This window comes from Pteropus vampyrus, unplaced genomic scaffold (genome assembly GCF_000151845.1).
Source record: "Pteropus vampyrus isolate Shadow unplaced genomic scaffold, Pvam_2.0 Scaffold84, whole genome shotgun sequence".
Taxonomy (NCBI): domain Eukaryota; kingdom Metazoa; phylum Chordata; class Mammalia; order Chiroptera; family Pteropodidae; genus Pteropus; species Pteropus vampyrus.
The window spans coordinates 7,278,804-7,286,339 of NW_011888865.1; positions in this window are offsets into that span (position 1 = coordinate 7,278,804).

The following is a 7,536-nucleotide window of genomic DNA, read 5'->3' on the forward strand; positions in this document are numbered from 1 at the left end:
CGAGCCGACCTGCGTGGCGCCCGCCTCCGGCCCGACACACCCGGCCCGTGCGAGCAGGAGCATGCGCAGTGGGGCGGGCCGGCCCCGCGGAGGCGCAGATGCGCGAGGGGCCCGCTTGGGGCTCAGACAGCGCTGCCGGTGAAAGGCGCTAGTGGGAGCAGACCCCTGCGAGGGGAAGCCAGGCTGGAGAAAGGCAGGGTAACGGGAGAGAAGGAGCATTTTGGAGATAACCAGATGGGAGCTTAGAGCTGGCAGAGACCCAGGCCTATCAACTCCCTGGGGGGTGTCTTTAAAGATGACCACGAACTTAAATTTCAGGAGCCTGTTAGAATTCTATAAGGCACCTTGGAGAATGAAAAGTAGGAGGGTATTTGCCCCTATCCTTGTTGGAGTTCTGACTACTCCTTGGTTATCGGTATTCTTATGCCTCTGTTTAGAGATATACGATACACACGGCTAGAATTTAGCCCAAGTTTCATTTTAAGGATTTTTCTATGCCCTTCAAAGACATTTGAAGTTAACCGCGGTGCAGAAAGGAAATTAAGATTAAGAGAAATTACACTGAAATGGTGTCAGATACTCTTAAGCTCTATACATGCATTGTCTTATTTAATTCTGATGACAAACCCGTGAGATAACTCTAATGTTTATATCCATTTTATAGACGAGGGAATTAAGGTACACAGAGCTAAGTAACTTGTCCAAGGATAGTAAACTAGTAAATGGCAAAGATGGAATTCTGTCTGCAGCTGGAGCTGGGGCTCTCAAGTGGGTGCCAATAAATAATGGATGAAGCAAACTTTTGGATAGAAAGGAAAATTATTTTAATTTTGAAATTGCTTTCATTTTTTTTTTTTTTTTAAATTTCATAGTTCTTTAAAGTCAAGACACCAGACAACATTTTCTTTTTGTTGGTTCCATTTCAGTGGTGTCTTCTTAGGAAGTTGTGTGTTTTTTCGGGGGTGAGGAGTGTCTAATTTCTAGGATCACTGATGTTAACTACATGGTGGTGGTGTTAAATATTTAAAATTAAAAAATTAAAAAGGTACACAGTTACATAATATCTATATCTTTTCTCCTGTTGCATCCTTTTATAGGTTTCATTAGCGGTATTGATGGTTTGCCAAAACCTGTTGTTTTCCTTTAGATCAACCCCAATTACTCACACACATACACATGCAAACCCCAAAGAAAGGTTTTGTTTAAAATGTTCCTGACATATAACAAATATGTAGGAGAGACAGAGAAAAAAGAACTTTATCCTGGATTATAACTAGAATAGTCCCTAATATGTGTTGGGGTGAGGCACCTGGTTTGAGATCAGAGGGAAAGAAGATAGGCACCAGACAGGTAATTGCCCATAAAACCATCCATTATAATGAGAACACCTGGGACAGTGTCTTGAAAGAGGATTATCCTTTGAGTGTTAAAAGGGATTAAAAGTCATTGTCCTCCAATCTCAGGAAAAGCAGATCTGGCAGTGTGGAAGGAAGAAAGGCCTGACCTGTAATGGAAGCCTAGCTGAGGCAGGCAACCAGGCTGTGTCTTCAAAGGATGAGGTGGAGATAAGCCAAGTGATAGGGATGATCATAAGATTTAAGAGAATTATAGTTTTCAGATATCACTACATGAGAAGATATTTGCTGTGACTTCTACTCCAGATCTTGTAAACTGGAGCAGGTATAGGGAAACGCTGTATCAGAATACTTCATAAAGAATCTGACGGTTCGAACCCTGATCATTTCTTTCCTTTCCTCACTTCCTGGATCATATCTCAATTACGTCATTCTTTGTAACCATGGCACTTGTTTTATATCCCCATTATAACACTTCTCTCCTTGTGTTATAATTATTTCCCTATCTGAGTCTTATGCTGTACTGTGAGTTCCTGCAGGAGAGAAGCTATATCTTTGTGTCTTTGTCTCAACAGGGTCTGGTAGAGTGCCCTGCATGAATTGTCACTTAATAAATAGGTGTTGAAAGTTGTTACATAGAGCCTTATAGATACATGAAAGGAAATGCACGTCACCCTTGAATAACATGGGGGTTAGGGATTCCAACCCTTCTGCACAGTCGAAAATCTGCGTATAACTTTTGACTCCCCAAAAATTTAACTAATAACCTACTGTTGATTGGAAGCTTTACTGATAACAAACAGTAGGTTAACACATATTTTGTATATGTATTATATACTGCATTCTTATAATAAAGTACACTAAAGAAAATGTTAAAATCATAAGAGGAAATACATTTACAGTACTGTATTGATACTCTAAGTTTACATTGTCTGTTTACTAGATGAATCATTTATTGGTACCTACATCAATATTGTCTTATATAAGACACTGTAGATGTTATACATATTAACACTAGACATCAAAAATGAAAAGATAATGTGAAAAAAATTCATATTTATTTTCGGTATAGCGATTCGTGCATTGTTAATGAAGCAGCAGCAATATGATTGCTTTATGGTAGCCTAGTATAATCAATATGATTGCTTCACAGTAGCCTAGCCTATACAATGAATGAATCATTATAAAATTTTTATAGCATACAGTATTGCAGTAGTATTCATAATACAGTATTAGAAACATTATTACATTTTTTTGAAAAACCACTTACCTGTGATGATAGGCTGATAGGCATTTTCTCCAATTATCAGAAGGCAGGGAGGCATACTGTATAGTAATGTAATTCTTTGAAAGCAAAGTTATAAAACTAAGAAAGTTGACACGTTATTAATTTTATAGAAAATATCACTCACCTTTTTCTAAGTAAGGCTAGGCTATGCACTTCCATACAAGTATCACCCACAATGAATACTTAGGTGATGATGATAACACAAAAATGTCTCATATAGTTCTCTCTGTACAGTTATTAGATTTTCACACAACAGATAAGTTTATTAACCGTACGGTATGATGATGATCTACGATTCATTAAATGGAAATGGATCAGCATAAAGATCTTCATCCTCATTGTCCTCACGTCGAGTAGGCTGAGGAAGAGGAGGAAAAGAAGGATTGGTCTTTCTGTCTTGGGTGACAGAGGTGGAAGAGATGGAGGAGGTGGAAGGGGACACAGGCACACTCAGTGCCTGTACAGAAATACATTGTAATTTCTGACTTTTTGCTTTTTTATTACTTTAAAAACGTTTTTATCTGGTACCAATCCTTCTTCCACCATTTGCTCTAGTGTCAGTGCCCATATCATAGAAGAGCCCATGTCGTAAAAGAAGTCAAAAGCAGTGTTGAATAATCAGAACCCTTTTGCCTGATTGTCTAATGTCAATTTGTTTACAGCACTGCCTCTTCATCTTCCTCTTTATCTGATACTGGTTCAGAAGCACTCATCTACACCAGTCGTCTTCTGTTAATTCCTCCAGTGGGGTGTTTGTTAGCTCTTGAATTTCTCCAAGATCCATATCTTGAAACTCTTTACCCTCCATCCTTTTTGTTACATCCATAATCTCTCCTGTGATTTCCTTGATTGGCTCTGTTGCAAATCTTGTGAAGTCATGCACGACATCTGGATACACTTTTCTCCAGCAAGAATTTACTGTTTCAGGCTTGATGGCTTTCACAGCTTTTTCTATAACAATGATGGCATCTTCGTTGGTGTAATCTTTCCAAACTTTCATTATGCTTTCTCTATTGGGGTTTTCTTTCATAGCATTGACAATCCTTTCCATAGAGTACCATGTGTAAAGAGCCTTAAATGTCCCTGATCTAGAGGCTGAATTAGAGACGTTGCGTTTGGGGGTAAGCAGACCACTTTGACACATTTGATGTTGAACTCATGGGGTTCTGAGTGGCCAGTAGCACTGTCCAATATCAAAAGAATTTTTAAAGGCAGTCCCTTACCAGCAAGGTACTTCTTGACTTTAGGGGCGAAGCATTGATGGAAACCATCCAGAAAAAGGGTTCTCATTGTTCAGGCCTTCTTTTTGTATAATCAAAAGACTGGCAGTTGGTGTTTATCTTTTCCCTTCATGGCTCAGGGGTTAGTAGCTTTATAGATGAGGGCAGTCTTCATAATAAACCAGCCTGCGTTTACACAGAATATTAGAGTTAGCCTCTCCCTTCCTGCCTTAAATTCTGGTGCCTGCTTCTCTTCTTTACTAATAAATGTCTTTGTGGCACTCTTCCCGCCCCCACCCCCCCGCCCCCCACCAGAATAGGGCTCCTTTGTCTGCATGAAAAAACCTACTTAGGCAGATATCCTTTCTCCTCAATGATTTTATTAATAGCGTGTGGGAACTTCTGCTGCCTCTTGGATCAGCAGAAGCTGCTTCTCCTGTTATCTTGACATTTTTTAACCCAAACTTCTTTCTAAAATTATCAAATCTACTTTGCTGGCATTAATTTCTCCAGCTTTAGCTCCTTCACCTTCCTTCTTCTTTAAGATGTCATACAATCACTTCGCCTTTTCTTTAATCATTTTAAAGTCTATAGACGTGTCTTTCTTATAACAATCTTGCACCCACATAAAAATTGCACTTTCAATACAACATAAAAAGGTATTTTGCAAAAAGTGCAAGGTATAGTTGCAGCAATGGCTTCATGGATTTATTTTTCTTGTTTCTCTTTTTACAATAGCCCTTAATGCTAGATTCATTTATCTTGAGATGGCAGGCAACCACAGCTGCAGATTTCAATCTGCGGTACATATCAAGCAATTCAGCTTTTTCTTGAAATGTCATGACTTTCCTCTGCTCCTTGGGAGTACTTCAGCCTCACTAGTGACACTTTGTATGGGTCCCATGGTGTTATTCCAGGTTTATGGTGTTGCACTAAACACAATGAAAAATACACAAGAATGACAAGAGATCACTTTTACTGCAATATGTAATTTACTGAAGAGACAAACTGCTCATGCAGAGATGATTAGCATCACATGGCATTTTAATCAGACACTTGCAACACTTGAGCCACCACAATAGCAACAGGAAGTGGCTACGAAATTATTATAGTAGTACAGTATGTACTACAGTTAATTTTATGCAATTATGATATAATACTGCATTTATATATTTGTGTCCATTTCTTTCAACGACAGATGGCACCATGTGTGGTCTGTGTTTGTGTGCATAAGTTTTGATAAATTTTAACTTTTTATAATAGATTTGCATATATTTTATGGTAGCAAAGGATAAAAATAGACTATTATTTACCTATATTTTATGGATTCATGACATACCTAACTTCTTCTTATTCTTTTAATATTTCTAGGCTACATGGTTTGTCTGAGAATTTTCACAAATCTCCAAAATTTTTTCCAATACATTTATTGAAAAAAATCTGTAAATAAATGGACCTGTGCAGTTCAAACCAAACCCATGTTTTTCGAGGGTTTCCTGTACTATCTGTGTGCCAGGCAAAATACTATGTACCTGGTAATGTCCTCCAGTTGTCTTCCATTTTCCCCTCCAGATCCACTTTTCCTCCTTTCCTTCTTGCTCTGGGCCCGGGAAGACTATCCTCTATAGAGTGCTCCAATGGGCTCCCTTGAGCTTTGGCTTCCAATTAGGTTTGACGATTGAAAGAAGTAGAAGGAGATCATGTACAGAGGTGAAATAGGTCAGGAATTCTTTCCTCTGGCACCCTCCTAACTTAGTCATTATAGGTTGGCTGCACCCCTCTATGAAATCCCTCTATGTAGCATTCTGGCAGTGTCTGTCAGCCCTCTCCAGGGTTCCTGGAAACACTCCTTTCCATTGCCTGTCCCAGCCCGGCGGTAGGGATGCTCCTCCTCCCCACTGCCTCCCTAGGGCATTATATCATCCCTTGTATCGTTTTCCTAAAAACTTGCCCATACCATTGTAAATAGTTCATCTACCCAACTTCTCTCTGTTAGTACTTTGTATGAGTGTGTATGCCATCTGTTTCCTAGCAAGACCCTTATAAATACGCATACATAATCTTATTTATTTCTCTAAAAATGCTTCAAGTATTAAATCTATTTTATAAATGAAGAAACTAAGATTAAGAGCAGTTAAGCATTTTGCTCAAAATCCAATAGTAGAGGCAAGATTCAACCACACTGTATCCAGAAACATTTATTCAGGCAATGGGAAATGACATCCCTATCCTAATGAGTTCTTAAAATTCGGACTGTAATGGGCTGTCATTATCACATCAATAACTTTGTTGAGAATGGTTATTGATATTGGCCAATAATTGTCAGGTAGGAGGACAACAGTTGCTAAAGCGGCTGTTGTCTTAATTTTGGTCAAACACCTAGGCCACTGACCAAAAAAAAATAAAGCATGCTGGATAGAATTGTACATGGGTACCAGGCAAGGGCCCCCTGTCATGTGTCGGTCAATCTGTGATTCGAGGAGCCTGCTATCCATTTATAGTCTCCAGCCTCTTCCCCTTTCTTCAAGGCTATTAAATTGGGAAGAAAATTTTCTTCAAATTCTTTATCTTCCCTTCCCCTTGTCCAGTCCCAGGAGGGCCCTACTGAGAATATACAGTCCTAGAACTGGGCCATCAGGCTGTAAATTATCCTGAAAAAAATTGTCCAGAGAGGCTCCATTTTTCTGCCATTTGGCAGTTGGGTAGGGATGGGGGTTAAAAACAAGGGGTAAAATGATAAGAGCAAGGTTAGTTCAGTTTAGTCTCCTTTACTAGATTCTTGCTCTTCATCTTTTCTTCCATAGTCATATTGAAAAGGTGATAAAATAGGAGTTCTCACATCACAATGGTCTAGTTAATTTTGTTAAAAGTTGTATAGTAACATATGTTAACAAGGAAAGCTAACTGTCATTTAGCCAAGCCTCATGCTAAGTGTGTTTCAGCATTATCTTATTTATTCTGCACAATAACCCTAGGAAGTAGGTATTGTATTACCCCGTCTTTTTAGTTGAAAAAAATTGAGGCTTTAGACAGCCTAAGCAACTTGTCTAAAGTCCTACAGCTGGAAAACAAGTTCCATTGCAACTCTAGGACATGTGGTCTAAACTACCGTGCCTCCCAGCCACATGAGGACCTGAGTTCCTGAAATGGCCGGTTGTGGGTGCTATTCCACACTACAGACTACAGGAGGTGGTGTGATGTAGTCATTAGAGCATTATCCATGTGTGTCTATCCATTCTCATATTGCTAATGAAAGATTAGGAGAATCATCATGAAGTCAAGTAATCAAGCTTCAGTGTTGGGGCTTAATACTGGCATAAATGCCCCCATTACCATATTCAGCATGGTCTTTTAAAAATATTACTCTTTGAAGGACGGTAGAAAAACGACTCATGGCAAGTACTAGGAAGCATACACTTATTTCCCCACGTTGTTTATTCCTCTTGGTATTTAACATAAATGGTAAAAAGGCTTTAAAGCTTGTACGTAAATAAATCCCAAGTGTATTTCCAAAGGCTCAAAGAGGAGAAGTTCTTTCGAAAATGTACTTCATTCCATTTTAAGCCAATACCATTATGTATTGGTCAAATATTAACCTACAAGGAAATTATTTAACTTGCGTTGTCTTCTAATGAAACTATTGTCATGCTGAGTAGTCTGGGTTTTCCATGGA